General features: G+C 38.0%; 1 protein-coding gene across 1 annotated transcript in view; it reads left to right on the forward strand.

Annotated features, from left to right (window-relative positions):
• The first annotated feature begins 268 nt into the window (after positions 1-268).
• Positions 269-15,932, forward strand: part of PDE4D (phosphodiesterase 4D) — a 743,908-nt gene continuing 728,244 nt past the window's right edge. Inside the window, exon 1 of the mRNA XM_072416390.1 lies at positions 269-453. The gene's annotated coding sequence lies outside the window, so the exon portion shown is untranslated. The remainder of the gene's footprint in view (positions 454-15,932) is intronic.

Consider the following 15,932-nt stretch of genomic DNA (forward strand, 5'->3'; position numbering starts at 1 on the left):
TTTTAGAAGTTAGGCATTGGCAGCCTCTAGCACTGGATGAGAGCCTCCGCTGTGCCAGGTAATAGCTGTCCTGGCAGGTTCTTTTTAACAAATGAATCACCTGTTCGTCCTCCCACTAATACACAATGAAACTGCACGCTAGCTACCTGCCAGTAAGAGGTTACAGGCTCAGATAAGCAGATTAAGGACGTGTAGGATATCTCTGTTGTTCTCTCACTGCCCTTTCAGTCTCTGCAGCCAGTTGGACAAGTTGTAGGGAGCTGCCTGATTGGCAGAAGGCAGAGCTTGTGTTTTATAAATTACAAGTCAGCTTGTACAAGCATGAATACTATTGTTCCAGCAAGCTGTCCCTTGGGCCTGTCATTGCATCGCTGCATGAATTTCTAATCGTTAATTACACAGCCTTCGGAATCCCCTCTTCTGCTCAGACACTTGATTCATAAAGAAACCTCTGTGAGTATTTTTTACCAACATGTTTCACTGTTGGGGTGACATTGAACAGACTGTTCTGCCAGTATAGTTCATTAAACTTATTTAAAGCTCAGAGAACAATTTTACATCTTCTTTTTAGCTGGTGACGGCTTATTTAGTTGAATTTGTTTTCATAGCAGAGAAAAAATCTGTACAGTGCGTGAAAGTTTATAAAAAGGGCATGGATTGCTGGATTAGTTTACTGAAGTGAGTGGTTAGATCTTTGGCAGTCTGCATATGCTGCATAGTGTAATGATGATGTACAAAGTGCTGTATTCCACAGAAACCAGATTGTAATTTACTGTCGCCTGTTTGGTGATTTGTGATCAGTTATTATAAATTACTGCATTGTTATGTATTGTGCAGATGGGATAGAGCAGATGTAACTTTAACATATGTCACTGGCTTTTGCTAACATGACTTTTAGCACAGTGGATGTGAACTGTTAGTACTAAGATGAACCATATCATGGATTGTCTACTTAGGTCATTTACAGCTTGGTTATTGTGATGTTACTAATACTAATTTATTTAAAACATCTTACCATTGAAAACAAAATAGAAAAGCCCAAGTGCAAAACTTTTTAAACCCTAGGTACAAGTATATTATTTTATTAATGACAGACAACTTGTTTTAGAAATACCTGGGGCACCATAAAATATATGAACATATGCAACCACCCGATTATGATTCAGAGACCTCCCAAAGTAAGAGGATATTATTATAACTTGACTGGGGTAAAATTTGGGTCTCTAACGGGAACAATATCAATATCATATAAAAGGTCAAAGATTGCATAAAATGTGCAAGAAATCAATGTACCAAGAAGTAAATTGTTGTTACTACTTTCATATATTACAATAAATAAATAATGCTGTGTTTCATAACAATCAACACTACTTTACATGATTATCAAAAAGGTGCACTAGTGAAAGAGTTACTACCAAATTGTAAAGCAGAATATTCAAAAGGTGACTAGCTCATGCATATTACCATTAGTGGATAAGTATGGCATCCCGCTGGAGTTGTTAAATTGGTAATTTGTTGTTTGATGGTAATTGGTGTTTTGGATTGGTAATTTATATGTGGTTACATTGTGTAATCATCCCTGATGCAGAGTGTGGCAGTTCAAGGCCTAACAATAAACATTGTTAGATACAACAGATGCAGGATTTGATTGTTTTAAAATTGGTACCTTTACGGACCTTTGACCTTGTATGTTTCCGCTATGAAATTTAATGGTAGTCCTAATAAAATGCTGTAAAGGCTATTAAACCCTGCACATGTTTTGTTGTTTTACTAATCAGTTATGTGGTCAAAGGGGTGGTAGGGGGGTTGGGGAATAGAAGATGGAAGATTCAGGTACTACTCCACTCATTTCAACTACTCTGGCCGTGTGTTTGATACTGGTCATGAACACGCTATAGTAAATGTGCCACTAGAAATGTTCAGCATATCAGGAATGACAAATGCTTCTCCCACAGCTTGCCTGGTGTACCACAATCCAGAGAAATCATCCTCCAATGGCTTTTGGGGGAGTATCAGCCTCCTTGACCCCCATGCAATCAATGGTCCTTCCAATCAAAACTTACATCACTGTAGTGATGTGGAGCCATTGGAGCAACCATTGACTGCAGCAAGGGATCGGAAGTCTAACGCTGCTGGAAGAGTTGGTTTTCAAGTAATTTCAGAGACAGATAAAGATTTCTTTGCATTGTAGCAGTGTTAGGCAGTGCAAGTAGCAGTAGAGGTTACGGTAGGAGTTGCTTTAACACTATAGTGCTACTAAAGCTATGCTTTTAAATGCCAAGTGTCATTGTGTTTTACTGTATTTTTGTGTGTTTGGCTGTATTATTGAATCCCAATATACATATATAGGACAGAAAAATGCTACTATAAGTGTAATAAAATAAAGTACAGCAAAAAGCAGTAAAATATACTTTAGACACACATTAAAAGTGGGAAAAAATTCAAAGTCTGTAAACATTGCATTGTGCCACGTGTACATGGCATCTGGTAGAAAAGTATTCATGAAATAAAGCTTTACCCAGAGTTGAGAATTTCGGACTGAGTATTCAATTAAATTTTTTGTTTAGCTGTAACTTTCAAATTCACGAGTGCCAGATATATCCATAAGGTTTGATCAATTCAGAAATGCAATTTGAAAGGAATCTGTTGTGTACACTGCAGTGTTGTTGTCAAATGTAAAATAATGAGGAGATCATTTTTACTTTTTTAATCAATGCTGCTATGGCTAAATGAACAGTAGAGGAAATGAGCCATTATACCATTTTGTTTAGAATTTCAGCCTCCAGGGACAAGGCTGCATTGAGCAAATGCTCTCCCCCAACTTTAGGCTCTGCCAAGACAACGCACACTTGAAAGCAATGTTCAGATTTATAAATGTTTTCACTGAAGATTCATTTAGAAAAATCGTGGGTGATTATCAGGTGAAAGATATGAGAAACTTGGGGAAAAATTTACATAAAGATCACTTATTAATCCACCCAGCCCATACTTACTTGTCCTTGATTCAATGATATCTGTACAGATTTGTCTTCTCACTGCTACATGGCTTGCGTCAAATAATAAATATTGGTAAATATTGTGGCACAATAGGTAGGGTTGAATGGACCCTAAGCTTAACAGCTGGAAAAATTCATCAACTTAAATCTCTCAGCTACTCTAATAATATTATGTTATGTCCCCATTTGTGAGTGATTAAGCTTGTTTTGAGCATCCTCTATAGCAGGGGTCGGCAAACATTTTGGACTACTAGTCCATTTCAGGAGGTCAAGAAGGCACACCAGGCTAAAAGAATCAAGGTGTCCAAGGAAAGTTTTTTTCCAACCGTGACTGCAAGCGAGCAGCCTCAGTCTTCCAATCATCTGCGGTCTAGTCTCTGTATGTGTGCACGTGCTTGGCATTGAAATGCCCCTTGAGATTCGAGCACTTGATAGTGCTGTGTTGGTGTCGTTGCACACTAAACACAGGGCTTTGTTGCTGCGTTGGATGAAGAATAATTTGTCAATCTATTCGGGGTTGAAGACACAAGGTTCGAGGTCAACCTTTCGGCGGCTGGTAGCTGCGCGTTGCTTCTGCTCTTAAGCCATAGCAATTGGGGTTACTGTGAGGGAACTCAATGGTATTGCGACAATTCAATTAGGCCAGATTCCAACAATTAATAACCAGGGGGTCGTTAGGCCGGACTGGTATACTGGCTAGGCCAGAGTTAGCCTACCTCTGCTCTAAAGCAAGTAGGTCTAGGTAGGGCTTTTTTTCCTATTGAACACACCGGAACACAGTTCCGGCACCTTTTTTCGACGGATTTTCCAAGTCTCTAAAAGTCCGTGAAGGGGAATAGCAGTCAGTGAAAATGACAGCTCAGGCTGTAAATACAGGCTGCGCATGCGTGCTTCAGTACTGGATAGTGGCTGAACAGCCTAAGTGCTTAGGAAGTGTCATGTGCAGCGTGAGCTATGTGACCTGTGACAACACTTGAGGAGGAACGGTTGTTTGAATGTGCCTGACAATTTCCCACTAACACAGTGATTAAGAGCAATCTGCTCACGGTGCTGCAATACATGCCGACTGAGCTTTGGAAAAGCTGGGGAAAGCTAAGGAAAGTTACAGCTCTAAAGTCCTCATAAAAGCTTTCCTTACTCTCTTTTTCTCACATACCTTTGTATGGAGTGCTCTCTGGGGGAAAGGTCTGGTACGATATCTGGAGGAGGGGGTGTCTGGGCTCTGGAGGATTAACAAGATGTGAGTTCCGGCACCTTTTCTTACAAAAAAAGCACTGGGTCTAGGCATGTTCCATGCTGAAAATGGAATAATGCCTCTAAGTTACTTGTTGGTTTCATTGACAACTATAGTTTACAACATTTGTGCAAACTGCAAAAGACCAGTGTTTATTTTCACCAGTCAGGTGGGCTGTATTATCTACTTTCTCCCTGCCCCACTGCTCTCGCTTCCCTATTCAGCATTTGACACTTCCTGGTGTGCCGAATACATGTGTTTCTCACCTAATACCATTGTGCTATCCTGATGCCCACTTCCGAGTCCTCTATTAACCTTGGGTTTATTGAATACATTCAACACTAAGTGAAGCCTGAGTTTGATGCTTTTACATTCTGCATATTCTCTTGCCAACCTATAAATTTTATTCAGAGAATTTTGGATTACATAATTCTTTCCTCAACAATTATGTGACCGCCTGCTTCCCATATTCCTATTAAAACACATCCTGACTATGTAAAAATAAACACATGTAATTATCTATGCTGAAGAAGCCTTTCAGTGTAAGAACTTTGCATTTTAAGGTCTCTGGGGAGAGTTGTCATTTTTACTGTACGCATAGAGGGTGCAAATGGAGGGAAATTGTATTTGAAACAAAGCTTAACCTGGTTTATAAATCCTATATCTGCTGCTCAAATATAACATATATTCCTGACTTCTGACCACTAGTACTGCAGGTGCAAATATATATATATATATATATATATATATATATTTATATATTTATATGTTGTGAGATCTCCCGTAGCAACGGGGGTGTTTCAAACAGGAAACAGGGCCAACAGGTTATCTGTGCAACAAGGGATTTTATTCACTACACACAAAAACAGGCAAAATAAAACAAACAGCAAAAATAAAGCCTGGCCACTTGTCCTCAAACTCACTGTTAGATCCCTTCACTAACAATCCAGCCCAACCTAGTGCAGAACTCTAAGGCCCTAACCATGCAGCTTTTCCAACAAAGTCTGTGTCTTTACTCACAGTTCACCTTGGCTCTCCTCCCAGCTCACCAGCCAGGACAGAGCCACAGGAATAAGCAGGCTGGGAGTTTTATATCCCCAGCCTAATTTCCTGGATGCATTTTAGGTGGGACAGCTACAACTGATCATACCCAGGCCTCTTTAGCCCCCCCACCTGGCCAAGAAACTCATTGTCATTAGGCTTGGTACTTCAACCCCACCTTTAGGTCAAAAGTAAAACTGTCTGACTAAGCAGAAAAAAACTCTGCAAACAACCTGTATCTGGGGCAACTGTACCTGTCATCCTGGATGAAACCCTGTGATTTCTTTGGCCAGCTGTTAAATTATATATATATAATTCTTTATATATATTATATAATATATAATTTCTTTAATTTATTTTATATTAAAAAATGAGCTTGGTAAAAACAACATAAATATGTCGCAATGTTTTAAAATCTGTATGCAGCTTTATGCATTATTATTTGTAATGTATGCTTATTGAAAATAAACTTTACCTTTAAGGAAAAAAAGTTCCAAATGTGGTACGTCCAAGTACAGGGGTCACAAATTCACTGAAAACCATTGTAAATCCTTGATAAATGAGATGTGCACTAGATCAGAACCTGATGCTGTTGGCAAATTGCTCGATAAATCCTCGCTGCTTTATTACAAGCATATTCAGTTTTGCTGTGAACTGTTTTGTTTCTGGAAAGTCGTTCATGCTCACTCGGCCATTAGAAGCGCAGGCTATGTCTGCAGGCTTGTTTGGGGTTGGTTCTTATAATATGGTTTGCTGCTTTGCCATTCCTTTACTGTGTTTACTAAAAATAATTATTTTGAAGCTACTGTTGTGTGAAAGATATCCATTGTACTGGAAGAAAAGCAGCAACTATATTTAAAGGAAAACCAAAGGTTTATATTTTTTTATGTGTATTTGAATATGATTTATCAAGTTTTAGTAAAAAGAAATATCATCAAAAACAAACATACTGGGTCTGATTTAATAAAGCTCTCCAAGGCTGGAGAGGATACACTTTATTCATTGAAGCTGGGTGATCCAGCAAACCTGGAATTAAAAACTATTATAAACTTCAAAACTTCCAGGACTTTCAATTTTTAGCCTCCAATAATGGGAGGAGTCCATAGGGAGTTGTATTGTTTGTAGGTATAAAGGCGAATTGGGAACAGACATAACTGGTCATCATTCAGGCTTATTGCTTAGGAGTGCTGTAGAATATTGTACTTTATTGCTCTCCTGTCTCAGAATAGTGTATGGCCTAGTACAAACTACCAATATTGGGCTAGACCGAATGGTACTCCAATCAGTTGGAAGTCCCAAAACACGGCACACTAATGTACATTACTTTTTATTAGAATTTATTAGAATTCGATTAGAGTTGATTGATAATTTGTACACATACCAGCAGTTGATTTACCTTCAAATAAACCTCCAATCTGATCTTTTTGCCAAATCAATAACTGGATCAAAAATTTCAAATCAGCCTACGGGTACTAGGCCTATCATAATTCTCTTTGATGTCTCTTTTTAAATGTATTTAACCTAAGATTCAGTGTGAATTAGTGAATCAACTTTTGATCAATTCAGTTTGTGAATCAAATCATAATTCATACATTTTCTAATTCAATATGAAAAGTATGTAAATTGTAGGTAAAAATTGTGTGAAACATTTGGGAAAATGTAAAAATATCGATTTACCCCAAACTATTGACTACACTGCTGTGAATATATCTAAAGAATTCAAGAAGAGTGATTAAAGTTTGGTTAATTTTTTTCCAACCAATTTTTTTCTCCAGGGTGTCCAAAGCATTTCTGCTGTGGTTGATTTTACCTTTAAAGTGCATCTATGTTTTTCTTACTTTCTATGTGGAGAACAACTTGCTGTGCAATGGGAATATCGCACTTTTGTCACTTCAAAAACAATGTGCATCCCAGTGTTTTTCGAGTGCAATCTCCTTAATCAGCCTTGTAATTAGTGGAATCATAAAAATCCCAACTTGTATTCCCCCTACCCTGAATACTTCACAATTGCTTATCTCCCCTTAGATGTCTATGGGAATGAAAGAGCAGCTTAAAGCAGGTCAACAACATATCTAATGTACCTGTCATTAAATCTAGATGGTCTCAGAAGCCTCTCAGACTGATGTCAATGGCACACTGCTCTTTCCTTTCAATGCCCATTTTATATGGCACGCAAATGCACAACACAACATATGAATTCTGGGGAGAATGAATCCAAAAGGAGTTGTTGCCAATGTAGAAATCTTAGATTAAAGGAAATACATTTATGTTCAGTGTTTTGTTACATTATATCTTTTGCAAAAGAAAATACTGATGTAATCATCTTTTATAGAGCAATTCCAGGCATTAAATAAATCCAGTCTGGTGCTATCCAGAAAACACTGCAGCTATGCCAATATGTCCACTCAATTGACCTCTGAGTTTTGCAGCCAACCTTAAGATGTCTGCTGGACATACTAAACCTGTGTAGAGAGGGGTTTGACTCTATGCTACCTCTTCAGTTACATTGAGTCTTTCAAAACAGAGTTGAATCTGATTGTTGGTTATGAGTAAAAAGTTTTTCTGAAGAAGAGTTACATTTTAACCTAAGCAGGATAAAGTCACCAGGAAGGCCTTCAGTCTGTCACTACAGTTTGGCAAAGCAGTATAAAATATCTCAGGAAGGCATAGCCAGCAATAAGTTGTCTGGTAAATAAAACTGTAATATTTTAGTTGTGTATTCAGCTGTTTGTCTGAAGTTTGGTTTTAAACAGAACCAATCTTAGGTGATTGCAAAGGGCACCATTGAATTCATCTAACAAGGAACGTAAACAAAAATGGTACCCTGACCAACAAGGTAGCAAATCTCTTGATTGGATTTGACACCCAAAGGAGTAGCAGCACATTCACAGCTCAAAGTTTGAATAGCTCATGTCTAAGCTAGTGCTGACCCCTTGCTATATCTTCCTATGACCCCAGTGCATCCTGTGGCCTTTGCATCTCCATGTGTTTCAGTGATTCTTCATGCTCCTGTGTTCCCACACACCTTCTTGCTGCTTCTCCAGTTACTTGCTTCTGCCTGTTCTTGATCATGTCTGCTCACTGTCTGTCCTAATCATTGACTTATTCCTGATACTGGGATTGTCTGTCATTCAGATACTCTGCTTAATGGCTGCCTGTTCTGTTGTGTCTAACAGCCCCAACCTAGATTGTAAGCTCTCTGGAGCTGGGTCCTCTCCTCTTATATCACTGTCTGTATTTGTCTGTCATTTGCAATCCCTATTTAATGTACAGCGCTGCTTAATATGTTGGCGCTATATAAATCCTGTTTATTAATAATAATAATAATAATAATAATAATTTTAATAATAATAATAACCTGGAAGTCATCAACAGTGAAGACCATATCTCAGGGTGCTCTGGTAAAAACTGGCAGCTCTTCAGACTTTGCAGCCCAGCCAGACCTTTCTCGGGTAACAATACAGAACACCCACATGCTTAATGAACCCAATTTCATCAGATTCTAACCCTGCTACAAAACATTTATAGTGAGTTTCTCCACAATGCCTGTAACTAGAGAGTTGAATGAAGGCTTTTTACCTGTACATGTTCAAAGGTGGCAGGAGTTCTAACTCTTCTTGTTGCTGTTGGAGATCTTTTTCTTTTACTATGGTAAAACTATTATCGCAGGACAGGAAGTAAGTAAATCTCTATCATGCAGCTCCACATAGCAATAATAGCCCAACAGCGACTTTGATCCTTACTCATTTGACCAAAAAAAGTTTTGACATATCTTTTAAAAAGTCTGCTTTAAAGATCACCATTGTGTAAACTGCACTGTTTTTGTGATTATAAGTAGCAGGACATTTACTTCTTCCTACCTGATCTTTACTAGTCCTCTGATTTGTGATAATCCCCACAGTCCAGGATGTGATCTCCCTTCATAGTACATAAATGACAAAGCATGCGATCATCCTTCTGCTCACAAACATTGTGAATCTCTGCACAGTCTTTGCCTACACTTGAGTTTACTGTGGCTTTAATTGATTCTTATCTCACGGAGCTGGGTATTTATTAAAATCAAGGTGTATTCTTTGCTATGATGCCTTTTCATGAAGTAGGCAAATATGAATATCCAGAGTAACCTGGCTCACATTGCTGTTCTCAGCCAGTTGGAGAAAATAAAGCATTACAGCTTACTCCAACATGCTATCATCGGCAAACACTGGTAATGCTGTTAGGAGACTTAAGATATAGAACACAAAAGGCATGTGATTCCTGTTAGTATTGGATTTGATTAAACCACTTTGAAAGCTTGGCTTCTGCTCGATTGCAGTACACAAAAATTGGATTTTGCTCGAGGCTCCACAAACATGTGAATTTTTTATCTTGAACTTTTGTGTTTATTCCCTTAGAGCGCCCACCTTTTCACTGTTTCATAAAATTACTGAATATTTGTTTCTGTTAAAATGTACTTTTGCTGTAGGTTATAATAAAACAAAGGTGAATTTGATTAAAATTGACCTCAAACTTAGGAAAAATTTGGAATTAAAAAAGATATGTGTAATAAGGACATCTGTGTATGCTGGGAAAGATTGGGAATCTTTGGCTTGGAGGGCAAATACAACTGTGTGGGCCCTTTCATTGTAGAGATAAATAAATGTAGATTCAAAAAGGTACACCAAGTAGTGTGCCATGGTGGTGTTACAAAAGAACATGGTTGATTGCAGTAGTGCAACTGGTGGATTGCGATGCCTTTTCAAAATAAACTCTACTGCGCACAGGAGTTATTAGGTCCAATTTTTATTGTTGTCCCACTCTCGTTGATGTCTGAAGGGTAAAGCCAACACTCCAACATATCTTATTATTACTGTCTCAGGGGAAAATATCCCCTCTCCACCCCTATGCACTACGCTTCATTGTTATAGTCTGTCTGTCTAACTGGAATTTTGGGAATACCCAACCATGAGTTCATATTACGAATAAGTGTAGAAATTTAATATAGGTGAAATACTACTTAAATTTGCTGGATTCTACCATTACTAATTAAATTGGAGTTTATGCAGAAATTTGATAATACAGGTTGACCATCACAAATCTAGCCATCGATAATCCGAATTTTCTAAAATCCTGCACTCCTCAGGGCCCAAAGTTGCCGGGTTTTTGAATGTCAACCTGTACAATTAATTCTATCATATAATCAATAAATTTGCAATAAAGTTTATGCGTGCCAACTTTTTGATGTAATTGCAAACCTGAACATGTTATTGTCACCAAATTTGCTAGGGAGGTTGGAAGCACCTATGGAAACATGTCCCAAGGTGAAAAAAATAAAGTTTTTAAATAAATAATTATTAAATCTTGCCAACTACAGAAAAATGGTCTCCAGTGGCAGCTGGTTTCCATGCAGGTATAAAAAGATGTTAAAGTGCCATTCCAGATCATACATTTTTCTCCACTCTGAATTCCCATGCCCCTCCAACCCATTTTGCAAGGGGTCTTACCCCATGGCTTGGGTACAGTCTCCTTTACATTCTCCATTTAGTTTGTTCTATGACATATTTTTCAGTACCAGTCATTGACACTGACATGAGCCTTTCATAAATGAGCTGTATACAAAATATTTTCATGACATTCTGGAAATGAAAGCAAAAAAAAAAAAAAAAAAAAAAAAAAAAAAAAAAAAAAAAATATATATATATATATATATATATATATATATATTGATATATTGGTAATCAAATATCTTTAGCAAAATTTGTACTCCATTAATCAGATGACCTAAAATTATGTTGTAGGTAGATTTTTAATGTGAACATTAAATCTAAAGCTACTTACACACAGTGGATTTCTGTTGTTGGAAATAGAAAAAAATGAATTCATTTTCTCACAACAGACATGAATACCATACAGTTACCTGGTTACTATACAACATATATTCACCATTTATTCACTGGTGGTTGTTCAACCACTTTCATTTAAAAAAAAATGCACCTGGACGATTTACCTGTAATGAATGGTGAAGTATCAGATTTACTGTATAAATATGCCCGTTTCACTAAAACTCCTTTCCCAGTATAAAAATTCCTCATACTTTAAAGCTTGTGTGATCAGCCAGGTCAATATTACAGAAGGGGACAGGTGATGTCTCTTCTGCAATTTAATGTCTGACCTGCCACATCACTCTGGGTTTTTGGCAAAAGCTGATCTGTACATGAATAGAGTCAGCTTTGGCTGCCAAGGTACCCGGAAATCCCAGCTTCCTCTGTATCAGGGATGAATGAGTCAGATCATCCCGGCACGGCCACTCAAGATGGAGGAAGATAATCCGGAAGAGGAAGTAGGGGAGCAAGATGTCCGCGCCTGTCACTGGAATGTGGAAAGGTGAGTCAGCCTGGGTTAAGTTTTGCTTTAAGCCATACTACTTTACCCTGTCTAGCCTTCCCAGTGTTTACCTCATCTATAGCTCTCTTGTATTTGAAACCAATACCTCTCTTCGCTCCTTCAATGACCTACTAATTACTTCCTCAATCATAACCTCATCACACACACGGCTCCAAGACTTTTCTAGAGTTGCTCCGAGTCTCTGGAATGGTCTTCCATGTCCTATTCTTGTTCCTACTTTGCTCATTTAAAAGAGGACTCAAAACCCATCTATTTAAACTTGCCTACCCGTCTCCTTCTGTCTCCTAAACCCTCACTACTCACCATATTCCATATCATTCCATATTCCCGCTCCTTTTGTATGCTGCTTCCCCACCTCTTAGATTTTAAGCTCTTGGAGGCAGGGTCCTCCCTGACACAGACAGTGTCACTGTCTGTGTATCTGTCATTTGCAACCCCTATTTAATGTAGAGGGCTGCGTAATATTTTGGCACTATATAAATACTGTTTATTACTAATAATATTAATGATATAACCAAGGTAAAATTAGTTTTGTCTTAGAAATTAATTGCTGTTGGAGGTTTCGGGGACGTAAGGGGGGTTGCTTGTTGCTACATATATTTTGGTCCTGCCTCACTTTGAAACAATGTTAGGACATGGTTGGGGAGATCACCCAACAGACCCATACTATACGACCCTGCCTTTTCTGCAATTCAGTTCCTCACCCCTAAAAAGCTACCAAAGTTCAGTGATGTATGTTATTATTTTGTAGAAAAAAATGGACCCCTCTGTCCTTCCTGGTTCTGTCAGGATAAGAAGTTCATGCATATGGAAGGTTGCAAACTCAGCACCACAGCATGGCCATACGATTTGGTGATATGTGTTTTTTTTATCAGGCATAATTCCTAAAATAACCTACACCTAGTACAGGCACCACCTATACCTAGAATGACCATTTGGATTTACTCATATTGCTGATATTTCAAAGTAGGATGGCTGATGTTGGTTTTTTTTGCTATGTATTTGTCGTGTTTAAATGAACCCCTTGCTCTGTTCTTTCTTTCCTCATCCCCACCCCCTTGAAAGCTTTTTCATTTGTACACCCTTACAGTGGTTAATTGTTCTACTTTAGTGTTTTTTTTTGAACATAGGGGACCTTGGAAATACCTTTAGGATCTTCAGGAAACCCCTTCTGATAGTACTATATCCACAGCGCACAGTGCATTAGTGTAGTGGAAAGAATGCCCCCAATATTTCTGGGCATTGGGAAGAATGTCACCCTTACAGATAGCCAAAAACTATGTGACAGGTGCAAACTGCTCAATGCTCCCCCAGCAACCCCTGCAGAAACCCTGGTTGGGAAACACTGGTCTATTTTATAGAAAAGTGTATTTTAGTAAGATTTGATGGTCTTTGAAGATATGGGCTATTCTAACATCTAGAAATAAGACCCTGTTTATACCTGATAGATATGTTTTACTACTGTTGGACCAGGTACATTGCAGATGAACCATTTCTACTCAGGTCTCAGGTCTTCTGATATACTGTTGTACACTTTCATGTCTATTGTTACTTTTTATGATAATATGATATTGTTATATTCGTTCCCTAAGATAAATAAAGACTGTTCAAAAAAAGAATAATGGCTTCCCTACAATCACTTTTCTGCATACACTAGAAATATTTTTATCCATGGAGGCAAGTAGATGAAAACCTTCTGTTTAGAAATCCTGCCCTTCTGGCTATTCTCCTCTTAAATAAGCAGTTCCAGCAGCGTCCTTCTATGTGACTTTTCTCCTCACCCTTTCCGATATTGATAAAAACTAGCTAGGTCAGCAAACCTCACCTTGCAATTTAGTGGATTGTTTTAAATTACTTTTAGGCTTTGTCATGCTAAGGCTGCCTGGATTACACTTCAACATCTGATTCCTTTCCAAGGTCTACGAGTACCATAAGTCTTCTTCTGAAAAATTATGGAGACGAATTGTTTATATTTTCCCATGGTGTTGGTTTCTAGCTATGTTTTACTATTTAAGCCTTTTTGAATCCATTTGTAGGTATTGTTGAAGCATAATACATCTGTACATTCTTACTACATAAAAAGCTAATCATATAAACAAATAGTTTGTAATTGCCAGATAGTTTGGTATAATACTTGGATTATCTGGTAAACAATACATATTTATTGTACTATCTGGTATTGGTTATCTCTTCCCATTCATTGTATTCATATCACAAGTTGTTAAATTTCTAAGGGAAGATTTCATCTATCGTATTGTTTCAAACAAGAGCTGTGATGACAGAATAGAGCCATACTGCAGAGAAGGTTAAACTCAAGTGACTGGAGCTGTGCAATGTATTTTAATTTACAGAGTCACAGATAAACATGATTTCATTATGGAAGGTCACTGATGGGATCAGGGCTTGTCAGTGCTACTGATCGTATTACGGGAATTTACTGTATGAGCTGCGGATGACACAAGCATTATTTCTCAGCCTGGCGGGCTTGTGTTCTTGAGTGGTAAATTTATCTGACTTTTGCCACTAAATTCTTTTTACTACTGGGCTCCACCTGTGCTTTTCAGATCCACCTTTATATAATAAAGTGTAGTTATTTTGGATAAATTGCACAGCCAAGCAGGATGACTCCTGTTTAGTTATTTAATTATGGCAAATGGTCTTAATTAAAACACACTCAGTTATATAGCATTGCATTTATGGATGCTGTATTTCAATCATGCACCACTAAAGTCAAAAAAGTGTTGCCAGAATTTGCCAGTTTGACTCAAGGTTTGGATTATGTAAATCTAAACAGAACTGTACCTTGTTCTTTGCTTGACTGGCAAGGTAAACATCAGTATATTGCTAACAGACCTTGTAACTACTGTAGGCTGTAAGCCCATTTTCAAGGTGCATGATGGCCTGGCCCCTATTGACCAGGATGGCCATCAGAATTATTCTGGGCCCCATACTAGGTAAACTTCCTGGCCAATCCGCTCTATCAGCAATGTTAAGTCAAGCTCTCTTTTACTCCTTGTCATCTCCCTGATGGCAGCCCTGCTGATGATCTCCAGCCACTGCTTTCTGCATAATACCTTTACAATGGTATTACATTCAGTTATTTACAGTGGTTCAGATTCTTGTTTTCACATACAGGTTCTCTGCTGGTAAGGAAAACAGAGATTTTCACAATTACAGTAGGGAAATGAACAATCTACTTTACTACTCCTGCCATGGCATGTCAACTCTGTAACCGGCATTGACCCTTGACAGTAAAGGCAACTGTGCCCCTTGTGAAAGTTGTAGTGATGATCTAAACTTGGTGTAGAAGGAAACAGCTCCCAAGATTTTTTTCAACACATTTTTGTTACACAGAACTGGACTCATTTTATATATCTGGACCAGACTTACTGATATTTTATTTGTTAGCATCAGTAGGTTCCATCAGAAGCACGGCCCTGGATATTCTAGAAATGGCTTGTCCCAGAAACTGAAATCATGAACCCTTCCCTCTGCCTGTAACCTCCTGTAAATATATATTTATGGTTTGTTCACACTTTATACAGTACAGTACACAATGTCAAATACATAATAACTGCTGCATGCATTTATGTATTATTCTGAGTATTATTCCATGTAATAAAATGACAAACTGCAGCACAGTGGCTGTATATTTCCATGTGTTGTAAAATAATCATCCATTATAGTGTGAACAAAGCCTTAGTCATGACTTAAGTTGATGTTGTTTAAAAAGGAACTAAGGACCTTTAATATATGCACTAGTTTGACAGTACAGTAAAAGCTATTCTAAATATACTTACCTGCAGAACTGGATCTTCATCCTGGAATAAAACACACATGGTGAAGCTGCAGGCTGCCGCCATCTTCAACTGAACCACTCACCCCTCTTCCATGAAGGTCTCCTTGCCCACAAACCAGTCTCAGATGCTCTGCCCCTGGTAGCTGTGATCACTTCGTAGCAATAAATGTGGTCAAAGGCTTAATTTCTTGGGAGGATAAAGGGTAGGGCAAAGGGTCATGCCATCAGCCCCAAAATGCAGAGCGCCTTAGCAATAGTGGTAATTATAGGGAAGGGCTTGACTCCATTTTTACACTTTTGTTTTAAATACAGGATTGTAATAAAATAAACTCTGTAAACTATCTATAAATCATATTCTTACTTTCAATTACTTTCTTACTTTTCAATTACTTTCTCTAAATCTGGGTTTTGGAATCTATACATATACATAATAATTGTCTGTATGACCAAAGACATGGATAGTGTTGTGTACCACTGA

Source organism: Pyxicephalus adspersus, chromosome 6 (assembly GCF_032062135.1).
Source record: "Pyxicephalus adspersus chromosome 6, UCB_Pads_2.0, whole genome shotgun sequence".
Taxonomy (NCBI): Eukaryota; Metazoa; Chordata; class Amphibia; order Anura; family Pyxicephalidae; genus Pyxicephalus; species Pyxicephalus adspersus.